The sequence below is a fragment of the Elephas maximus genome, chromosome 2 (genome assembly GCF_024166365.1).
Source record: "Elephas maximus indicus isolate mEleMax1 chromosome 2, mEleMax1 primary haplotype, whole genome shotgun sequence".
NCBI classification, from domain to species: domain Eukaryota; kingdom Metazoa; phylum Chordata; class Mammalia; order Proboscidea; family Elephantidae; genus Elephas; species Elephas maximus.
Genome location: NC_064820.1, coordinates 163,105,472 through 163,129,704, shown reverse-complemented (window position 1 = coordinate 163,129,704; position 24,233 = coordinate 163,105,472). Strand labels below are relative to the sequence as shown.

Below are 24,233 nucleotides of genomic sequence, written 5' to 3'. Positions count from 1 at the left end.
TATGGCAATAATAATAAAAACTTGAAAAAAAAAAAAAGAGGTATTTGACCTCAGTCATTGGAATGGAACTCCAGGTACTACTTGTACTATATTTTATGCTAAATCTTTATCAGTGGACTTATTGCATATTTCCTGGAAAGAAGGTCTTTTTTATTGTTGTTTTTATTTAACAATAACCGCATAGAAACTGCTGTGAAATATTTTTCATCTTCTGTAAATATTTCCTATTTGACATTGACAAGACTTTGAAGTTTTTTTTTTTTTTTTAAATCTATAAAAAGAGAATCATAATCTCCTCCTTTGAAGTGCAGGATTGGTACAGTGCTCATAGGGGCTCTGTTCTGAAAAGTGCTTTCTAAACTGTAGCAGGCTTATGATAATATATTCTTTGTAGTAACTGCTTGAGAGTAATAGCATATTTTTGTTTTTTGAGTTTTTTGGTTGTTGTTGTCATTGTTTGTTTTGCTTTCCCTACACAAAGCACAGCAGCATCATGTCTAGAACTTACAAGGTATGTATTAGATATCCATGGGACAAATGGGTAAATAGAAGAAATTGATTTAAAAAATTTCTAGAGCTGTCCAAGTATAAGATTCTAATCATAAGCGATATCTTGATAGTTAAGCTTATGGGATCTGGGAGTCAGAATTCTAAACTTGTTTCTTGGTTTCATTCTTTATAAACTCTGATATCTTAGATAAGTCCCTAAATCTCTTTAAGCTTCAGTTTCATCATCTATAAAATACATGTAAAACAATACCTATTTTATAGCATTGTTTCGGCTATTGAATATTTCCTGTGCAATACCGAGCACAATGCCTCATACATAATAAGTATTAAATTAAAGAGTTGTATTTATAAATGTTTAAAAGATCCCCAGTCTTGAGCTCTCTTTAATATATTTTCCTGTATATATGCATATATATGTGTGTCATTATTCATAGTAGCCAAAAAAAAAAAAGATAGAAAGAACTCAAATATCAATTAATCAATGAATTGAGAAACAAAATCTTGCATATCGACAAAATGGAATAGTATTCAGTCATAGGAAACCCTGGTGGCATAGTGGTTAAGTGCTACAGCTGCTAACCAAAGGGTCAGGAGTTCAAATCTGCCAGGCGCTCCTTGGAAACTCTATGGGGCAGTTCTACTCTGTCCTGCAGGGTCACTATGAGTTGGAATCGACTCAACGGCACTGGGTTTGGTTTTTTTTAGATTCAGTCATATAAAAGAATAAAGCACTGATACGTGCTACAACATAGATAGCCTGTTGCCATCGAGTCAATTCAAACTCATAGTGATCCTACAGGACAGAGTAGAATTGTCCCATAGAGTTTCCAAGGAGCACCAGGTGGATTCAAACTGTTGATCTTTTGGTTAACAGATGTAGCTCTTAACCACTATGCCACCGGGGTTTCCACAACATAGATAGACCTTGAAAAAATTGTGCTAAGTGAAAGAAGCCAGTCACATATTGTATGATTTCAGTTAGATGAAATGCCTAGAATAGGCAAATGCACAGAGACAGCATATTAGTGGTTTCATGTATTAGTGGTTTCTAACAGGGGGAATGTAACAGTAAGTACGGCTTTCTTTCTGGGGTGTTAAAATGTCCTGAAATTAGATAGTGGTTATGGTTTCACAACTCTAAGAACCACTGAATTTTAAACTTTAAAAGAGTGAATTAATTATTCCTTCTGTTACTTTAAAAAATTCCTAAAAATAAGTCTTAACACTGAGAAGTTATTTTTCATTTCCCTGAAATCTTGTGATCTCAGAGAATAAGGCAATAAGTAGATTTGAAGAGAGGACGGAAGATTGAGAGCTAATAATACATTTGGGAGGAGTACCAATCATGCGTATTGTTACTCTCTCCTCTTAGGAATTTCGGTGTGCGTGCTGAATTATAATATGACCACCATTTTGGAGGCCTATGAAAGGAGATTTTGAGATCATCTGGAACATATGAATGTACTGGTTGAGGACAGCTCTAGTAGTGGTTATATGGTCTAGTGAAAGAGTCAGTAAATGTGGAAGGAACACTAGGCCAGAGGCATATTTTAAGTGTGACAGGTAGGGCATGTGCCCTGGGTGTGCTTTCCTTGGGGTAAGGGGAGGCTATAGGCAGTTTCTATTGACCATCGCAATTTCCGACACTAGTCGTGAGAGATCATTTAGCAATTTAAAACTAATTTCCATAGGCGCTATTTTCCATAGATACTAGGCCGCTAAGTGCTGGGTATGCAGGCATATTGGTGGTAAACAAACAAACAAAAAAGACCAAATCGGTTGCCGTGGAGTCATTTCCACTCATAGTGATCCCATAGGACGGGGTAGAACTGCTCCATAGAGTTTCCAAGGAATACCTGGCAGATTTGAACTAATAACCTTTTGGTTAGCAGCTGTAGTCCTTAATCACTATGCCACCAGCGTTTCCATATTGGTGGTAGAGTGATCAATTTACCTATAATTGCTGTCATTTTAGCACTCCAAGACTTGAGTGCCAGGAAACCCCTCAGTCCTGGGCAAACCAGTTGGTCCCCCAGTTGGTAGCAAAATGATGATGACCCTGATGGGTATTATTTGGCACAGTGGTTAAGAACTGGGCTGCTTATCAAAAGGTCGGCAGTTCGCATCTACCAACTGCTCCTTAGAAACCCTATAGGGCAGTTCTACTCTGTCCTATAGGGTTCCTATGAGTTGGAATTGACCCAATGGCAACAGGATTGGTTTTTTAGTGGGATACTGTGTAGCAGGCATTGTGCTAAGCCCTCAATGAATTATCTTCTTCAACCCTCAAAACCGACTTCTGAGTAGTAACTTAGGTTAAGGTACCTCTTCTAGGTCATATAGTACCAATAGCAGCGCTGAGATGTCAATCTCAGTCTATAGATCCAGAGTGTTAGCTCTTAACCATGCACTCTATTCTGAGAGATTGAAGCAATACAACAAGTGATAAGATTTAAAAAAAAAAAAAAAAAGATTACCTATCAAGAGTGCTTTAAGTTTACAAGTGCTTTTTATACCACTCTTACATTTTCTTTTCCAAAGATACCTTTGGCTCACTCATTTACCAAGTACTTATTGGGTGCTTATTAGTTGTCAGGCACTGTTGAAAAACCAAAAACCAAACCCGTTGCCGTCAAGTTGATTCCAACTCATAGCGACCCTACAGGAGCTAGAAATAAATTATGAAACAAGCCTGCATTCTCACTTCATGGCGCTTACTTGAGTTACAATAAGGGCTACAAAGGAAACAGAAGGCGGCTTGCATGGAGAATATCAGGGGTGACTATTTTAGATAGAATGGTCAGGAAGGGCATCACTAAGGAAGAGAGATTTAGGCTGAGATCCAGATGGTAGTAAAGAACTGATCCTTTTCAAGTGTGGAGAAAAACATTATTGTTGGAAAGAACAGCTTGCCTAAAGTTTCCTGTTCCAGGAAAGAGCTTCATATGTTAGAGAAACATCAGAAAAAAAGAGCCACTGTGGTTGGAGCATATTTAGCAGTAAATATAATCTCAAGTTTGTAGATAAGGAGTTGAGCTTTGGCGGCTTATGTGACTTCCCAATACCACTTAAGAAGAAGGACAGAACTCAACCCAAGGTCTTCTAAGTCTACGTCCTGAATCCTGAGACTTATTGCTTGAGTCTTATCCTGAAAGGGTGATGGTTTTATGGCTATGATTTTCAATTATTTTAGGCACAGGACCTTTTTTCCACTTAAAATCTCATATAAACCTATTCCCATCCAGTTGATTTTGACTCACAGCGAGCCTGTAGAACAGAGTAGAGCTGCCCCACAGGGTTTCCAAGGCTGTAAATCTTTACCGAAACAGATCACCACATCTTTATTCTGCCCAGCGGCTGGTGGATTTGGACTGCCGACCTATTGGTTGGCAACTCAGTGCTTAACAACTGTGCCACCAGGGCTTCTTATATTCAAAACAGCTAAAGGGAGGCTTCTCTGCTGAAGTTGGCTGTGGGATCCTGCGTTTCAGTTGTTTATCCTCTGTCCCTGCCACCCCGTCGGTTCAGCAAGAGGGACTGTCAACGCTTACCTAAGCAACGGAAACAAGGCCATTTTGCTTCCGAGCTGAAACACTTATGACATTATTTTTAGTGTACAGAATAACATCTTGAGGAGTTCACACACATTTTGCAAAATAGGTAGAAGTGCTACCAGTCAGCTACACTTTAGATTCTCAGAAAAGGGTTCTGTTTTTGGTCACGTGTTTCCACTTACATGTTAGCGTAGCAGTACACGCAGGAATTGGAATATGTGATGTTATTGGAGGCACATATTGGGCTGGTCCTTATGGAACATATATGTTTCTGGGATTTCTTACTTTGATAGAAACTGCACATATTTTCCTAAAACAAAATTCACAGGTCAAACCGTCTGCCCAGCAATAGTCTGTTACTAAATTCTAATATAAATGTTCAGGTGTTTTCTTTTGCTCAGAGAGGCGATAATGATAAAAGATGTCTTCTTTTAAATCTTAATTATAAAAATTACATCATCTTAGGTTCAGCAATCAGAGCCTTTGGGGTTTCCACCTTGAAGGGTAAGTGACGCCACCAGGTCCAGACATATGGCTGTGTAATGTAAACTTGTGTAATGGAAGGGTCAGGGGCATTCTGAGAAATGGTAAAAATGACCATAAGTACTGTCTTGGTGTTTGCCCCTGGAGTCATTTTCGTTCATAAAAAAAAAAACCCTTACGCTATGGGGTAAAATTGGCATACCCTGTGTAGGCCCCATTCTCAATGTGGCTGTAGTTCAACGTCCTTTGAGGGTTAGGAGGCTGGGATGCTGAAGGAAGCAGCTGCTAGGTTTATATTTTCCCGACACTTCTCAATTTATTTTGCTTCCCTCAATACTACCAGACCTAAGGTAAGCTGGCCTTAGGGGGTCCAGAGTGACAGGATAACTTGTCTCCAGGTAGAGCTGGGGCTTTAGAAAGTTTATGAGTACCATGTAATGAGAAGCTTAGAAATAAATTGCTACAATCTCCTATTCCAACTGTTCAGATCACAGTATAACATATCTAGTATTTGTTGTTGTTAGTTGCCTTTGAGTCATTTCCAACTCATGGCAAGCCCTCTTGTGCAAAGTAGAACTTCTCCATAAAGTTTTTAAGGCTATGACCTTTTGGAAGCTGATTGCCAGGGCTGTCTTCTAACGCACCCCTGGGTGGGTTTGAACCACCAACCTTTAGGCTAGTAGTCGAGCGCTTCCCTGTTTATATCACACAGGGACCTATGTCTAGTTTATCAGGCTATTATTCTAACTACAAACTTCAATGGCTCCCCATTGCTTATAGCAATGTTTTCCAGACTTCAGTGATTTGGTTCATGATTTCTTCCATATTCATGTGTCACTTTTCTTTAAATTGGCTTACTCTTTAAACTTGACTACCCACTTTAGATTTGTCCTGAATATGAATATTCATGAAATATTGCATTTGAAGTTATAATTGCATTTTTTTCTAAAACAGATTAAAGAAAAGACATTGTAATGAATGACATCCATTGGCATATCACCTAAAATCATCACTAATACTACTAAAAGGTAATTCATTCACTTTTTTTTTTTATATCTTTTATCTCCTCTTTTAATGATTAATGCTATGTGGTAAGTTTGGGAAGGCTTTACCAAAGAATTGACGATTCATGGTTCTTAAAAGATGAATACCCCAAAACAAACCAAACCTGTTGCCACTGAGTTGATTCTGACTCATAGCGACCATATAGGACAGAGTAGAACTGCCCCACAGTGTTTCTAAAGGAGTGTGGCTGGTGGATTTGAACTGCCAACCTTTTGGTTAGCAACTGAGCTCCTAGCCACTATGCCACCAGGGCTCTAAAAGATGAATAGGACTTTTAAAATTGGATGTGAGTATTGGAAGCAGGATAATTTAATTAGAGAGAATTTTTCCAATGGCACAACGCTGGCATAGCATGTACCCCGATACGATATAAGTTAACCAGAATCTGTGGGGAGAGAGGGGAAGGTCTCCCTATAGGTAGAAAGGGGCTGGCTTAAGGAGAGTATTGCAAAGCATGCAAAGAAGTCTATCCTGAAGGCACCAGGGGCCACTGTTTTAAGTAGAGAGGTGTCGCCATCAGATTTACATTTTAGAAAGTCCATTCTCTTGGTGTGGAAAATAATTATAGTAGGAGTTGGCAAACTTTCCCTATAAAGAGCCAGGTAGTACATAGACTTTTTGGCTTGTGGTCTCTGTTACAACTACTCACATCTGTCGTTAACGGCTGAAAGCAGCCACTGACAATATGTGAACAAACTAGCATGGCCATTTTTCAATCAACTTTACTTTCAAAAAAAGATGGCAGGCTGGATTTGGCCCACATGCCATAGTTTCTCAAGCCCTGAATCAAAAGATGGCAGGCTGGATTTGGCCCACATGCCATAGTTTCTCAAGCCCTGAATCAAAAGATGGCAGGCTGGATTTGGCCCACATGCCATAGTTTCTCAACCCCTGGATCAGAGGGAAATAAGACTAACTACAAGGAGACCATCAGATGGCTATTGCAACAACATAGGCTAGAAGTCAAAAGGACTTGATCCAAGGTAAAAGCAATGAAGTTGGAGAGTAGAGAGAAAAAAAAAAAAAACTCCAAAATTAGAAGCTTTAATTGCCAGTGGTATACAGGAGCATGAGGGAGTAGTAAGAGATAGGGGTGACTCCTGGCCTCTTTTCAGAATCTAGTTTGACAGAAATTTAAATTGAACGGTATTCAAGCGCCATTATTGTAGATCACAAATGGTCAATATTGGCAGTTTCTCGTGACTTAATATGGTTCAACCTAATAGAAATACTATAAGCCTAAGATTGGAAAACATGGTGAAAGTAATCATTCCTACGCAGGAAGTGGCAAGCTTACCTCAGGCAAAAAGTCACCAAAAATATCTGAAACAAAATGTGTAGAAAAGAGAATCAAATAAAACAATGCAATATTGAGATAGGAATAGCTAATTGGCCCGTTAGATACCCAGCACCCTGTGCTGTCGAGTTGATTCCGACTCATAGGGACCCTATAGGACAGAGTAGAACTGCCCCTTAGAGTTTCCAAGGAGCGCCTGGGGGATTCGAACTGCCGACCCTTTGGTTAGCAGCCACAGCACTTAATCACTATACCACCAGGGTTTCTGGTCCATTAGATAATCACAGACAAAAAAATAATTATGAAGATCATAGGAAAACAAATGGCTCCTTCATACGGGGCTTTTCTGGCCATGCCTGATTCCCAAATAGGATTTCTTTCCTCAAGCCTGGGACACTTAATGCTCTACCTGGGAACTCAGACTTGGCCCATTCCCAGGTTTAATGTTGACTTTTTTTTTTAGGCAGGAGGGATTTAAACCCAAGCTTTATCCTCTGGGATTTAGCATAATCACTCACTGTTGTGCTGGCTCAGACATTGTTTCGACCCCATTCAGGTAAGTGTCTAGTTCTTGACAATCATCCTGGCCGTCTGCTAACCAAAATCTTAGATACTGTCTGCCTTGTTGTTATTAGGTGCCGTCATCTTGGTTCCTACACATAGCCAGTCTACGTACAAAGGAATGAAACACTGCCCAGTCCTGCGCCGTCCTCACAATCGTTGCTATGTTTGAGCCCATTGTTGTAGTTACGGGTACAGTCTATCTCATTGAGGGCCTTCCTCTTTTTTGCTGACCCTCTAACTCTACCAAGTGTATGTCCTTCCCTAGGGACTAGTCCCTCCTGATAACATGCCCAAAATGCATGAGAGGAAGTCTTGCCACCCTCACTTCCAAGGAGCATTGTGGCTGTACTTCTTCCAAGACAGATTTGTTCACTCTTCTGACAGTTCATGGAATATTTAATATTCTTCACCAACACCGTAATTCAAGGCATCAGTTCTTCTTCAGTCTTCCTTATTAATTGTCCAGCTTTTGTATGCATAGGAGGTAATAAAAATACTATGTCTTGGATCAGGTGCACCTTAGTCCTCAAGGTGACATCTTTGCTTTTTAACACTTTAAAGAAGGCTCTTGCAGCAGATTCGCCCAATGCTACACATCATTTGATTTCCTGACTGCTGTTTCCGTGGGTGTTGGTTGTGGATCCAAGCAAAATGAAGTCCTTGGCAACTTCAATGTTTTCTCCGTTTATCATGATGTTTATCACGATGGTCAAGTTGTGAGGGTTTTTTTCTTCATGTTGAGGTGTACTCCATACCGAAGGCTATGGCCTTTGATATTCAGCAGTAAGTTCTTCATGTATTCTTTGCTTTTAGTGAGCAAGATTGTGTCATCTGTGTAATGCAGGTTGTTAATGAGTCTTCCTCCAATCTTTTTTTTTTTTGCATTTTATTTATTTATTTATTAATTTTTATTGTGCTTGAAGTGAAAGTTTACAAATCAAGTCAGTCTCTCATACAAAAATGTATATACCTTGCTATATACTCCTTGTTGCTCTCCCCGTAGTAAGACAGCACACTCCTTCCCTCCACTCTCTATTTTTGTGTCCATTTGGCCAGCTTCTGACCCTCTCTGCTTTCTCATCTCCAATCCAGAGAAAGCTGCCCACATAGACTCATGGGTCTACTTGATCCAATAAACTAATAAACTTACTCTTCACCAGTATCATTTTCTATCCCATAGCCCAGTCCAATCTGTGTTTAAAGGGTTGGCTTTGGGAGTGGTTCCTGTCTTGGGCTAACAGAAGGTCTGGCGGCCATGACTTCTGCGGTCCTTCTAGTCTCAGCCAGACCATTAAGTCTGGTCTTTTCATGAGAATTTGAGGTCTGCATCCCACTGCTCTCCTGATCGCTCAGGGATTCTCTGTTGTGTTCCCTGTCAAGGCAGTCATCGGTTGTAGCTGGGCACCATCTAGTTCTTGTGGTCTCAGGCTGATGTAGTCATGTTTTATGTGGTCCTTTCTTTCTCTTGGGCTGATAATAACCTTGAGGCTTTGGCGTTCTTCATTCTCCTTTGCTCCAGGTTGGTTGAGACCAACTGATGCCTTTAAGACCCCAGATGCCCTCTCCAAAGTGGGATGCAGAATGTTTTCTTAATAGATTTTATTATGCCAATTGACCTAGATGTCCCCTGAAACCATGGTCCCCAAACCCAGCTGCTATGCTGCTATGCTGCTATGCTGCTATGCTGGCCTTTGAAGTGTTCGGTTTTTTCAGGAAACTTTTTTGCTTTTGTCCAGTTATGCTGACCTCTCCTGTATCGTGTGTTGTCTTTCCCTTCACTTAAAATAGTTATCTACTATCTAATTAGTGAACCCCCCTCCCTCCCATCCTCCCCACTGTCATAACCATCAAAGAATATTTTTTTCTCTGTTTAAACTATTTCTTGAGTTCTTATACTAGTGGTCTTATACACTATTTGTCCTTTTGCAACTGACTTATTTCACTCAGCGTAATGCCTTCCAGATTCCTCCATGTTATGAAATGTTTCACAGATTCATCACTGTTCTTTATTGCTGCATAGTATTCCATTGTGTGAAGATACCATAATTTATTTGTCCATCCATCCATTGATGGCCACCTTGGTTGCTTCCATCTTTTTGCTATTGTAAACAGTGCTGCAATGAACATGGGTGTGCATATATCTGTTCGTGTAAAGGCTCTTATTTCTCTAGGATATATTCCAAGGAGTGGGATTGCTGGATCGTATGGTAGTTCTATTTCTAGTTTTTTAAGGAAGTGCCAAATCGATTTCCAAAGTGGTTGTACCATGTTACATTCCCACCAACAGTGTATAAGTGTTCCAGTCTCTCCACAACCTCACCAACATTTATTATTTTGTGTTTTTTGGATTAATGCCAGCCTTGTTGGAATGAGATGGAATCTTATTGTAGTTTTGATTTGCATTTCTCTAATGGCTAATGATCACGAGCATTTCCTCATGTATCTGTTACTTACCTGAAAGTTTTCTTTAGTGAAGTGCCTGTTCATATCTTTTGCCCATTTTTTAATTGGGTTATTTGCCTTTTTGTAATTGAGTTTTTGCTGTATCATGCAGATTTTAGAGATCAGGTGTTGATTGGAAATGTCATAGCTAAAAACTTTTTCCCAGTATGTAGGTAATCTTTTTACTCTTTTGGTGAAGTCTTTAGATGAGCATAGGTGTTTGATTTTCAGGAGCCCCCAGTTATCTAGTTTCACTTCTGCATTGTTGGTAATGTTTTGTATACTGTTTCTTCCATGTATTAGGGCTCCTAATGTTGTCCCTATTTTTTCTTTCATGATCTTTATCATTTTAGATTTTATATTTAGGCCTTTGATCCATTTTGAGTTATTTTTTGTGCATAGCGTGAGGTATGGGTCTTGCTTCGTTTTTTTGCAGATGGATATCCAGTTATGGTAGCACCATTTGTTAAAGAGACTGTCTTTTCCCCATTTAACTGACTTTGGGCCTTTGTGAAATATTAGCTTCTCATATGTGGATGGATTTATGTCTGGATTCTCAATTCTGATCCATTGGTCTATGTATCTGTTGTCGTGCCAGTACCAGGCTCTTTTGACTACTGTGGCAGTATAATAGGTTCTAAAATCAGGTAGAGTGAGGCCTCCAACTTTGTTCTTCTTTTTCAGTAATGCTTTACTTATCCGGGGCCTCTTTCCCTTCCATATGAAGTTGGTGATTTCTATCTCCATCTCAAAAAATGTTGTTGGAATTTGAATCGGAATTACATTGTATGTATAGATGGCTTTTGGTAGAATAGACATTTTTACAGTGTTAAGTCTTCCTACCCATGAGCAGTAGTGTCTTGTAGTTTTCTTTGAATAGGTCTTCTACATCCCTGGTAAGATTTTGTCTTCTTGGGGACTACTGTAAATGGTATTGATTTGGTGATTTCCTCTTCAATGTTCTTTTTGTTGCTATAGAGGAATCCAACTGATTTTTGTATGTTTATCTTGTATCCTGATACTCTGCTGAACTCTTCTATTAGTTTCAGTAGTTTTCTTGAGGATTCTTTAGGGTTTTCTGTATATAAGATCATGTCATCTGCAAATACAGATACTTTTACTTCTTCCTCACCAATCTGGATGCCCTTTATTTCTTTATCTAGACTAATTGCTGTGGATAGGACCTCCAGCACAATGTTGGTGATAAAGGGCATCCTTGTCTGGTTCCTGATCTCAAGGGGAATGCTTTCAGACTCTCTCCATTTAGGATGATGTTGGCTGTTGGCTTTGTATAAATGCCCTTTATTATGTTGAGGGATTTTCCTTCTATTCCTATTTTGCTGAGAGTTTTTATCATGAATGTGTATTGAGCTTTGTCAAATGCCTTTTCTGTATCAATTGATAAAATCATGTGGTTCTTGTGTTTTGCTTTACTTACACGATGGATTACATTGATTGTTTTTCTAATGTTGAACCATCCCTGCATAGCTGGTATGAATCCCACTTGGTCATGGTGAATTATTTTTTTTTGAAATGTTGTTGAATTCTATTGGCTACAATTTTGTTGGGGATTTTTGTATCTAAGTTCATGATGGATATAGGTCTGTAATTTTCTTTTTTTGTGGTGTCTTTACCTGGTTTTGGTATCAGGGATATGCTGGCTTCATAGAATGAGTTTGGGAGTATTCTGTCCTTTTCTATGCTCTGAAATACCTTTAGTAGTAGTGGTGTTAACTCTTCTCTGAAAGTTTGGTAGAACTCACCAGTGAAGCCTTCTGGGGCAGGGCTTTTTTTGTTGGAAGGTTTTTACCGACCTTTTCAATCTCTTCTTTTGTTATGGGTTTATTTAGTTGTTCTACCTCTGTTTGTGTTAGTTTAGGTAGGTAGTGTGTTTCCAGGAATTCATACATTTCTTCTAGGTTTTCAAATTTGTTAGAGTACAATTTTTCTTAGTAATCTGACATGATTCTTTTAATTTCATTCAGGTCCGTTACGATATTGCCCATCTCATTTCTTATTCTAGTTATTTGTTTCCCCTCCTGCTTTTCTTTTGTCAATTTGGCCAATGATTTAAAAATTTTGTTGATTTTTTCAAAGAACTAGCTTTTGGTCTTGTTAATTCTTTCAATTGTTTTTCTGTTTTCTATTTCATTTAGTTCTGTTCTAATTTTTATTATTTGCTTTCTTCTGGTGCTTGAGGGTTTCTTTTGTTGCTCTCTTTCTATTCAAGTTGTAGGGATAATTCTTTGATTTTGGCCCTTTCTTCTTTTTGTGTGTGTGCATTTATTGATATAAACTGACCTCTGAGCACTGCTTTCACTGTATCCCAAAGGTTCTGATAGGAAGTGTTTTCATTCTCATTGGATTCTGTGAATTTCTTTATTCCATCCTTAATGTCTTCTATAACCCGGCCTTTTTGAGCAAGGTATTGTTCGGTTTCCAAGTGTTTGATTTCTTTTCCCTGCTTTTTCTGGTATGGATTTCTACTTTTATGGCCTTACGGTCAGAGAAGATGCTTTGTAATATTTCCATGTTTTGGATTCTGCTAAGGCTTGCTTTATGGCCTAATATGTGGTCTACTCTAGAGAATGTTCCATGTGCACTAGAATAGAAAGTATACTTGGCAGCTGTTGGGTGGACTGCTCTGTATATGTCTTTGAGGCCAAGTTCGTTGATTGTGCATTAAGATCTTCCGTGTCTTTATTGAGCTTCTTTCTGGATGTCCTACCCTTCACCAAAAGTGATATGTTGAAGTCTCCTATTATAATTGTGGCGCTCTCTCTCTCATTTCTCAATGCTGTTAGAGTTTGTTTTATGCATCTTGCAGCACTGTCATTGGGTGCATAAATATTTAATATGGTTATATCCTCCTGGTATATTGTTCCTTTAATCATTATATAGAGTCCTTCCTTATCCTTTGTGGTAGATTTAACTTTAAAGTCTATTTTCTCAGAAATTAATATTGCCACTCCTGCTTTTTTTCAATTGTTGTTTGCTTGATATATTTTCTTCCATTCCTTGAGTTTTAGTTTGTTTGTGTCTTGAAGGTGTGTCTCTTGTAGACAGCATATTTTTTCTTGTATTTTATTTTGATAGTAAGATTGTTAGTTTCCTTTGTGGTTACCCTAATTTTTGCCCTTATATTTCTAAGTTTAAACCTGACCTTTATTTCTCTATATTGCCTTGTCTTACTCTGCATATGAAAGATCTATGACTACATTTCTTAGTCCCTCTTTATAGTTTTAGTGTTGTCTTCTCTTACATAATGACATCGCTGTTTCCCTGTTTTGAGCGGTTTTTTATCTGGATCTATTTTTGTGATTTCCCTATCTGGGCTGACATCTGATTGTTCTTCCCAGTGTTCTAATTTTGGGTTGATATCTGATATTATTGATTTTCTAACCAGAGAACTCCTTTTTGTATTTCTTGTAGTTTTGGTTTGGTTTTTATGAGTTCCCTAAACTTCTCTGTGTCTGGAAATGTCCTCATTTCACCTTCATGTTTGAAAGCCCTGAGTGGAGCCACCAGTCCTTAAGCCCCTGATGTGGGTAGGTAAGTACCCTGTTTAGTAGGCAAGGCAGTGTCAAGCATGAAACACACACCTCTCCACAACACAGCTGAAACAGTTGCAGTCTGCCAACAAGGGCCTATTCAACTGAAATAGGTCCACACAGGTCCATACAGGGAGAAAAGTATTCAAAGCCCATGGACCATTTGTGCCTGGACAGGAGTCGCTTCTGTCCTGAGCTCCCCAGGTTAGTGGATCTGGAAGGTTATCTTTTCCCCCAGGTATGAATTTATTCCTTCTCCAAGGCTGGGAGAATGGCTCAGAGCACTCAGCAGAACCTATCTCAGGCCTAGGGAAATCAACAGCCACTGAAGCCGGCTTGGGGGCTGGGGGCACAGTATAATACATGCAAGTATGTAGCTTTTGCCTAGAGTGCCATTCTTCTCCGGTTCTGGAGGTGTGAGTATGCTGTGTGGCTGGCTGTTTTTCCCTGAGGAAACTGTGGCCTAACACTACACCAACCCACTGCAGTCGTTCCCAGGAATGGTGCCTGAGGGATCCCAGCAATTCAGGTCTGGCAACTGTTTGCCACTTCTGAACCGTCTCTCCCTCCCCCTGCCACTCAGCCCATTTTCTAACTTTGCCTTTGATGTTCAGGGCTCCTAGCTTGTCATAAATATAGTCATCTTACTTGTTTTTTGGGCGCCTTTGTTGTAAGAGGGATCACTGGAAGTGTATGACTACTCCACCATCTTGGCCCCACCCTAAATTCTCTTCCTTCAATCTTGATGCTGCATTCTTCTACATATAATCCAGCTTCTCAGATTACTTGCTGAGCATACAGATTGATAAGTATGGTGAAAGAATACAACGCTGACACACCCCTTTCTGATTTTAAACCACATAGTATCTCCTTGTTCTGTTTGAACAACTGCCTGTTTTTCTATGTACGGTTTCTGCGTGAGCACAATGAAGTGTTCTGGAATTCCCATTCTTCACAATTTTATCCATAATTTGTTACAATTCGCAGAGTTGAATGCCTTTGCATGGTCAATAAAACACAGGTATTCTCTGTTTTCAGCCAAGATTCAGCTGACATCAGCAATGATATCCCTCATTCCAGGTCCTCTTCTGAATCCTGCCTGCCTTGGTTTCTGATAATTTCCCATTCTTGGATATACCTTTTTTCCAAACCCAAGTTGGAATCTACTTGATGGCAATGGAACCTGCTTGTAAGAAAACGTCTTCTTTTGTATGAGATCTCTCAGCTGCAGCTGAGCCTCTTCCTTGCCACTTCTCCACTCCCTACACACACATTCTCACCTCTGACCTGCATCATTCAATAGGCAGATTGAGTTCCACATCACTGGGCTCCCTTGTTGGAGTCATTTTGCTAGAGTTAATCATGATGGGCTGGGTCCTCTCTTGAGATTTGGTATTATCTGATTGTGCTCTAATTGTACATACACCATGTCAAAAACTGGCATTACTTTTGCAGTGTGTGTTCATAGAAAGAGGAAAAAGAGAGGTGGGAAAGAATTAGGAAGAGGGAGGAGAGCTGAAAATGATTATCAACTCAGAGGACCAAATTATTTGTCAAGCGTAGACGAAACCTCTTACAGATCATCTCTCAAAATATCTTGGGCCCAAACCTGTCTCTGGCAGAGGTCTTGGAATACCAAAAAAACGGATTTAACCACTATTCATTCTAGCTAACATAATTAATTCTTCATCTCTGAAAGAAGGTCAGGGTTTCAAAAATTCCTACATCTAGAAAACAGGTATTAACGGCTTGTTCCCTCCCAGGAGGATCAAATGTTAGCTCCCTCCCCAAGGTTCTTTGACAAATCCTTACATGAGAAATAGCCAATAGCCAAGATAACCATGAAGAAAATTTTCATCTTTTCCATAACGAACAGTGTGATTCATCCACCTGAGTTCCTTCGGTCAAGAGTTCCTAGAAAATACCCCAAAGCTCAGTTCTCTTGCTGATCAGAGGGCTGTGGCCCCATTATGAGAATCTCCGGCTCTATTGTGATGTCACTACACGAATGATCTATTTACATGTGACCCCAAAGTTACCAGGTCACCGAAGACCAAGAAGACTTCCAAGGGAATATATTTAATTCTTAAGAGGTTATACGGTTCATGGCATGATGGCGTGATTTAACATTTTTTGTCATTATTATTTTTAATGATTATTATTCAGTCTCATAGAAGTACATTCTGTTTTTTTTTAACTGGCAAAAGGAAACCAATGTGAAAAAGATTAACTTAGAATGTGTATTTCTGTGGCACTTTTTCAAAGTTCACATGTCTGCCTTCTGGTCTATCAACTGCAAGCTTTTGACTCAGTAGGTCCAGAGTGCAACTTAAATGTATATATACCAGAAGAAATTCTGATTCACTTCTTTAAATGAGAATTAATGAAATAGGGGGACCACAATTGAACATTAAAGGGATAATTATCTAGATCCTTTCCTCCCTTACTCTCTAAAGGCAATTGTTCTGTTTTATTAGAGCAATTTCATTATTTCTTGTTATTGTCATATCCGTTCCTACCTTTCTAGCCATACCACCGACAATCTCACATTTAACATAAAGCACACTGAAGAAATAACTGGGGAGTGTCCATGGAATCGCAATTCCATTGTGTATGATTTCTGTTATAATACCTGACTTATGTGTAGTAGGGAAGGGCCTGGAGATCCTATAAAAGGGTGTTATGACCAGGTGTAATAGGGGTCAGTTCATATTACTACAAAAACAAAGACATGAGAAAATCAGACCAAACAATTGAGGAAATAAGTCTGATTTAAAAAACAAGTTCAGTTCTCAGATTTCCCAGGACATTAGCTTCTTCTCAGTGCTGAGATTTGAACAATAGTGAGAGACAACTATCTTTGAAAAGACTCTTCTTTCTGTAAAGTGAAGTAAAAAGAAAATTGAATCAAGAGACTTAGGTTCTCACTTTCTCTCTGCTAGTACCTAACAGAGCAAGTAAATCCTATCCCATTTTAGGGTTTCAGTTTCCCACCTGTGATATAAACAGCTTTCCTAGAGGGCCCTGTTGTTGTTGTTAGTTGCCGTTGGGTGGATTCGAATTCATGGTGACCCCGGTTGTAACCTCTCAGAAACAGATTGCCAGGCCTGTCTCCTGAGACATCTTTGGATGGATTCGAACCATCAAACTTTTGGTTAGTATTTGAATGTTTAACGATTTGTGCTACCCAGAGACACCGAGAGGACCTGAAGGGTTCTTTTTCAAATTCTAAGGCAGAATGTCCATACCATTTGGGAAAATATTCTCCAGTCAGACAACAAAGGATCTGAATACTAAGTCTTACGAATGGGCAAAGACCTGGATCATTTACCATGAAGAAGTAAAGATTCAGGAAAATGTGAGAATGTCCCTATGCTTCCTGCAAGTAGAAGAAGATGGAAATCTCATTTTCTGTCCCTCCAAACAGAGGATAAGACTAATAATAGCTAACATTTACATTTATTTCTCACAACAATTCTTTCAGTAAGTACTATTCATATTTTCATTCCACAGATGAGAAAATCGACACAGAAAGTATTAGGAAATTCCCTCAATGCCATAGAGATTGTAAGTATTATCAGTTGAATTAAAACCTGTGAAATCTGACTCGAGACCTGACCAACTTAATAACTATATTATTTAGCATCTTGACTCAGCATGAAGAGTTGAATGGAGACAAGGACTGTCCTATTCATCTTTGCATCTTGGGCTCCTGGCCTAGTGCCTGGCACATTTTATACATCAATAAATGTTGGTGAGAAGATGAAGCAAACAATTTTCTGAATACTCAAGCTGCTTAACGATGGAATAGAATACCTAACGTAGGCTTTTATTTACCATCTTCAGGGCTATCCAGGTATAACCAAAAGTAAAATGATGATCTCTCAGAGATCTGGAAGAAGAGCGCTCTATGGATGGAGAGTTGAAGGAGAAGCTCTGAGATTCTGTGTTTCAATGATTTCTTGATGAAGTCATAAAAATGCATTTTCAAAATGTTCTCTAGCAACCCATATACCCATCCATCTGCGAGATGACAATGTCCTAGAATTCTTTGGGCAGAAGATAGCCAGGGGACTGCTGTTGCCTGGTGCAGGGGTCAGAACAGTGGTAGAAGGGAGATAGTCAGTAAAGACAGATGCAAAGAGAAGGACAAAGTACAGTTTTCATGGCACTAACGTGGCCCAGGGCAGTGAGGTAAAGTCAAGAGAGGTGACATGGAGTCAATAGAGGTGACCTAGTAGTGTCAGCCAAGCCCACTCTACATGATTATATTCAAATAAGAGATTCCGTGTTGATAATGAAATGATCTCTTAGTGATTCAAAATGGCAGAAACATTCTAGAAATATTTGCTAAACTGTGAGAGGGCTTCATTTTAGAAAAGACAGCTTATAGCCAAAAAGTAGAATTGGGGATCTTGGACGTCAAACTCCTCAGGAAGATTCCTTTATGCTGCCAGCTGAGGTTTTAAAATACTTAAGCCCAGGAGAATTTTTTCAGACTCAAAGCCGTCACAAATGTATATTCTCCTTTATGTAATAATTTATAACAAGAAGATTTTAATGTCTTATAGGGTCCAAAATAATTAGCATTACGAAAATACTATTGTCGTTCCTGTAGCACTTAATGATTTTCCGAGCACATTCTAATAACAGTAACAACAACAGCAATAGCTACAATAACAATTGCACTTTATTAAATATCTATATGTTCTGGGCACTTTCTTTCCATATGTTATCTGTCAAACCTTATAATAGATTTTCAAGGTAGGTATCGTTGGTACTATCCTTAGACCTGTGTAAGAGGGGCCCCTTAGCCCTGGCTTCTAAGTTTTAAAGGGCCTCCTTCTGACTCTCCTTTAGCTGTGCTTCTCTCCCTACACGGCTTGTTGTTAGATGCTGTCAAGCCTACTCTGACTCGTGGTAACCGCATGCACATTTGGGAACCATTGTGAGCCATAGAGTTTTTGCTGGCTGATTTTTTGGAAGTAGAGCACCTGCTGGCCCCCAGGCCTTTTTTCCTAGTCTGTCTTAGCCTGGAAGCTTCGCTGAGATCTTTTCAACATCATAGCAACATGGAAGCCTTCACCAACAGACAGGTAGTGGCTAAGTTTGAGGTGCAGGTGTACTAACTGTACTAAAAAAAGGGCAAGGTACGAAAATCCCACCCTCATTACTAACTGTGTGGTAAGGATCAGCATGAATCCCATTCCCATCTAGAAGTGGACCCAGGCTTTTCTTTCCCACATCTACATTCCTCGTTGCCAGCCACCTCCATGACACTTCCTGTCTCTGACCCTAACCACCCAGGGTTAGGTCAGACCTCATCCCTAGCCACCTGAACCAGGTCAAAACACACAAGTTAGAAAGTCTCTATCCTTCATCTACTACCTGTGCAGCTTTTCTCTGTCACCCAGTTTTCACAAGTTGACTTCCTACACTGTCTATCTCTGAATTAGCCACCCTGAGCTAAATCACAGTCTCACTGCACCTTGTGGGTTCATTAATTCTCTAAATGGCTCACAACATTCACAGAGACTATTACCTATACTTATAGTTACCCATCGATTATAACCAGAAAGGATACAAACAAAGAGACACATCAGAAGCAGTCTGGGACAGACACTAGCATGAGGCCTCCATTGTCCACAGGGATGTGCCACCCTCTCCTGTGCATGAACGTTCTCGCCAATCTAGGTAGCCCAACTGCTTCTGTCTTCAAGACCTCTTATAAAATGCATATGCATGATTGGTGCCTCACAGCATATCCATCATCTATTGAGTCAATAAATATGAATGACTGATTGCATCATGCCCAGTCCCTTCCTGAGCTTAGTTGTCAGTGTGGAATTGGGGCTCCTAATTAATTTGTACATGTTTAGGTATTGCCTAGCTGTTTTAGAAAAGCAAAGATATCTTAATTGCTGGGGAATTGTGAGGGCTATCATTCAGACCCCCACCCATCTGTCAGTATGTGGGAGCTTGTGTGTTGCTGTAATGCTGGAAGCTATGCCACCAGTATTCGAATACTATCAGGATCACCCATGGAGGACAGGTTTCAGCTGAGCTTCCAGACTAAGACAGACTACAAAGAGGGACCCGGTGGTCTACTTCTGAAAAGAATTAGGCAGAGAAAACCTTATGAATAGCAGTGGAACATTGTCTGATATAGTGCCAGAATGAGCCCCTTCAGCTTGGAAGGCACTCAAACTACTACTGGAGAAGAACTGCCTCCTCAAAGTAGAGTAGACCTTAATGACACAGATGAGTCAAGCTTTTGGGACATTCATTTGCTGATGTGGCATGACTGAAAATGAGAAAAAGTAGCTGCAAACATCCATTAATAATTGGAACCTGGATGTATGAATTATGAATCTAGGAAAATTGGAAATTGTCAAAAATGAAATGGAATACATAAAGATTGATATCTTAGGCATTAGTGAGCTGACATGGACTGGTAATGGTCATTTTGAATTGGACAATCATATGGTCTACTCTGCTGGGAATGACAACTTGAAGAGGAGTGGTATTGCATACATTGCCAAAAAGAACATTCCAAGATCTACCCTGAAGTACAATGCTTTCAGTGATAGGATAATATCCATACACCTACAAGGAAGATCAATTAATATGATTATTATTCACATTTACACACCAACCACTAAGGCCAAAGACGAAGAAAGTGAAGATTTTACCAACTTCTGCCATCTGAAACTGATCGAACATGCAATCAGGATGATAATTACTGGTGATAGGAATGTGAAAGTTGGAAACAAAAAAGAAGGATCAGTAGTTGGAAAATACAGTCTTGGTGACAGAAATGATGCCGGGGGTCCCATGATTGGATTTTGCAAGACCGACAACTTCGTCATTGCAAATACCATTTTTCACCAGCATAAACAGTGACTACACACATGGACCTCTCCGGATGGAATACACAGGAATCAAATCAATTACGTCTGTGGAAAGGGACATTGGGAAAGCTCAATAGCATCAGTCAGAACACGGACAGGGGTCAACTGCAGATCAGACCATCTATTACTCATATACAATTTAAAGTTGAAGAGGAAGAAAATTAGAACAAGTCCATGAGAGCTAAAGTACGACCCTGAGTATATCCCACCTGAATTTAGAGGCCATCTCAAGAATAGATTTGACACATTAACACTAATGACAGAAGACCAGACGAGTTGTGGAATGGCAGCAAGGACATCACACATGAAGAAAGCAAGAGGTCATTGAAAAGATAGGAAAGAAAGAAAAGACCAAGATGAATGTCAGAGGAGACTCTGAAACTTGCTCTCGAAAGTCGAGCAGCTAAAGCAAAAGGAAGAAATGATGAAGTAAAAGAACTGAACAGAAGGTTTCAAAGGGTGGCTCGAGAAGACAAAGTAAATTATTATAATGACATGTGCAAAGAGCTGGAAATAGAAAACCAAACGATAATAGTGCACTTGACATTTCTCAAACTGAAAGAACTAAAGAAAAAATTCAAGCCTTGAGTTGCAATAGTGAGGGATCCTATGGGGAAAATATTAAAGGACACAGGAAGCGTCAAAAGAAGATGGAAGGAATATACACAGACATTATCCAAAAAAAAAAAAAAAAACTGGTCAATGTTCAGCCATTTCAAGAGATAGCATATGATCAGGAACAGATGGTACTGAAGGAAGAAGTCCAAGCTGTACTGAAGGTTTTGGTGAAAAATAAGTCTCCAGGAATTGATGGAATATCAATTGAGATGTTTCAACAAATGGATGCAGTGCTAGAAGTGCTCACTCGTCTATACCAAGAAATTTGGAAGACAGCCACCTGGCTAACTGACTGGAAGAGATCCATATTTATGCCTATTCCCAAGAAACGTGATCCAAGCAAATGTGGAAATTGTCAAACAATGTCATTAATATCACATGTAAGCAAAATTTTGCTGAAGATCATTCAAAAGTGACTGCAGCAGTATATCCACAGGGAACTGCCAAAAATTCAAGCCAGATTTAGAAGAGAATATGGAACCAGGGATATCAGATGGATCCTGGCAGAAAGCAGAGAGTACCAGAAAGATGTTTACCTGCATTTTATTGACTATGTTGGAAACCCTGGTGGTGTAGTGGTTAAGTTCTACAGCTGCTAACCAAAAGGTGAGCAGTTCAAATCCACCAGGCGCTCCTTGGAAACTCTATGGGGCAGTTGTACTCTGACCTATAGGGTCGCTATGAGTCAGAACCGACTCGACAGCACCTGAAAACAATCTTTCAGGAACAAATACAGGTGACAAATGGATTACTTTTTCCCACAGTGGGGGACCTGAATGGAAAGCAAAAATTCTAACACTGAACCACCACTGCTCCTCACCCCCTTGTATTGCTCAAAAAACCCAAACTAAACCCACTGTCTTGGAGTCAATTTGACCCTATAGGACAGAGTAGAACTGTCCCATAGAGTTTCCAAGGAACACCTGGCAGATTTGAGCTGCTGACCTTTTTGATTAGCAGCTATAGCACTTAACCACTACTCCACCAGGGTTTCCATTGCTAGGAGCTTGTAAATCAAGGATACCTGTCTCTCCATATCACCATCCAAGTTAGTAATCCTTTTCTGAACCAAACCCTGGAACCCTGAACACCTGAATTTCCTTCCAAAGTAGCCATGAGCCTGTTTTCAGGGCCTATAGAAACTTATTCCTCAGGTTCATTACCCCAGTGCAGACTGTGTTGCTGGTATGCACATCATTAGCCCAAAGAGTGACCTAGCAGAGATTGTTTGCAGTAGTTTGGACGAATCTTAGACATGCAGGCTTTGGCATGACAGAACTCGGATGAGTATAGGAGATCGATTGCAGGCCAGGACAGGGGGCTGATGCCCTAGGACCAGCTTTGTCCATTCTACTATATTGCAGTGAAGAACTCTAAGGAACCTGAGAATTGTAAATTTCAACCTGGACTTTCATGTTGCAATGAAGCCATATTTGCCAAAATAAGAATTTTTATTTAAAAATTTGTTAGCTGTAAGTTTTAAATAGTTGAGCTGAATACCTTTTAGACATACAATAAATGGGTTTTTATTTCAATTTTTGTCCTATGCTTTGCGAATGCTAGGGGTGAGCCTGGGTATTACCCCCAGTAAAAAATGTGTTAGCCTCTCTGAGCTGAAAAGTGACTTGCTTATGATCATACGATGAGGCTGAATTTGCCAAGAATGCTTGTGTCCTTTCCGCCATGCCGTGTTTCCTTTCACATAGATTCTAACTTGATTCTCACTTCAACCAGATGACATGGGGGTTACTTCCATTTCCATTTTTGTCAACTGATGAGGACACTTTGACTCAGATAGTTGAAATGACTGGCTTAAGGTGCTATGGTATAGCCAGCTCTTCAGCTCATTTATTTTAACTCCAAATGACTGACTTTAACGAAGGCTGAGAGTTCAGATTGGTAGTAAGTATTGCCATATGTTGTGTTTAGATGAGCAGTCATGTCATGGGAATATTTTCTAAGAAAGATTAGCTTGGAAAACAGAAGACAGAGGACGAGCTGTGTAAGTTATTTAAAATCTCTGATAATTTCTTATGGGGAAGAGGAAACGGACTTGGTCCAAGTAGATGCTAAAAGGTGAAACTGGAATCCATGGGCAGAAGCTGAAGGGAGAGATTTGGATTTAACACGAGGAAGCATTCACAAACCATTAGAAACCTTCAGTTTTTGTCTATATCAATATCTATATTGATATAGGTGTCCAAAACAGCCCTGGTGGCATAATGATTAAGTGCTAACCGAAAGGTCAGCAGTTTGAACTTACTAGCCGCTCCATGGGAGAAAGATATGGCAGTCTGCTTTTGTAAAGTTTACAGCCTTGGAAACCCTACAGGGGCAGTTCTACTTGTCCTATAGGGTTGCTATGAGTTGAAATCAACTTGACGATGATGGATGTGGGTAGAGGAATCTAAGAAGACACTAGTAGGGATGTTGTAAAGAAGATTTCTGAATTAGTTGTGTGCATACCTAGATGTTCTCCTAGGTTCTTACTACAAATCCAAAATTCTAAGTCATGAGATGGTCTTTAGTCTGAGACCACCTGTGGGGTAAGTAGAAAAATCATAGCAGCTTCAGGGCTGGGTCGAAGCCTTAGGTTTGCTCCTCTCTTCTTCATCTTACTGTGTGCCTGGTAGGATTAGTGGTGTGGACTTTATCAAAGGGCTTCTTGCCCTCTAGCTACTACTTGTTGATTCAGCCAATGGGAAGTCCAGGCAGAAGATCATGGAAGGGAGGCTGCCACCCTGCAGGATTTCCACAGGCTGCTTTCCCCTCAGTGTTTCAGGTCTTGTCAAGTCGTCTCTCCATATAGGTCTTGCTCTTTCTTGGTTCCTTCCTATTGCCTCTTTAGTTCTAGGGATGATAATGGTATGACTAACCACTTCTGCTGTTACTAACCCTGAGTTATCGGCCTATCCCCTGTGATTTCTTAATGTCATGTTCACACTTTAGTAAATAGTCTCCCATTAAACTCTCCTCCAAGTACACAATCTGAATATGTCATCTGGTTTCCTGACTAATGCAGTATGCTTTTCTAACCTGAGGTAACCGCATTCTTCTGGTATGGAGAAATCTTGACTGCCACTCAATGAAGACAACCTCAGAGCAGTCTCCCCAGTCCTAAAAGGAGGGTACAAAGCCCTAGTAATATTGGAGAAGAAAGAGAAAGCTTAAGGAATGAGATGACTCACCAAAATCTTGTGGTTGCTGCATTTAAATACATAGGTAAGAATTCTTAGGA

At 39.8% G+C, this 24,233-nt stretch overlaps 1 long non-coding RNA gene across 2 annotated transcripts in view; it reads left to right on the top strand.

The window, feature by feature from the left end:
- LOC126070137 (uncharacterized) overlaps positions 1-17,089 on the top strand; it is a 141,956-nt gene extending 124,867 nt beyond the window's left edge. For both annotated transcript variants that reach the window (XR_007516135.1, XR_007516136.1), the window contains 3 exons: positions 5,502-5,575; positions 7,373-7,465; positions 16,980-17,089. This is a non-coding gene — a long non-coding RNA (uncharacterized LOC126070137). The remainder of the gene's footprint in view (positions 1-5,501; positions 5,576-7,372; positions 7,466-16,979) is intronic.
- The last annotated feature ends 7,144 nt before the right edge of the window (positions 17,090-24,233 follow it).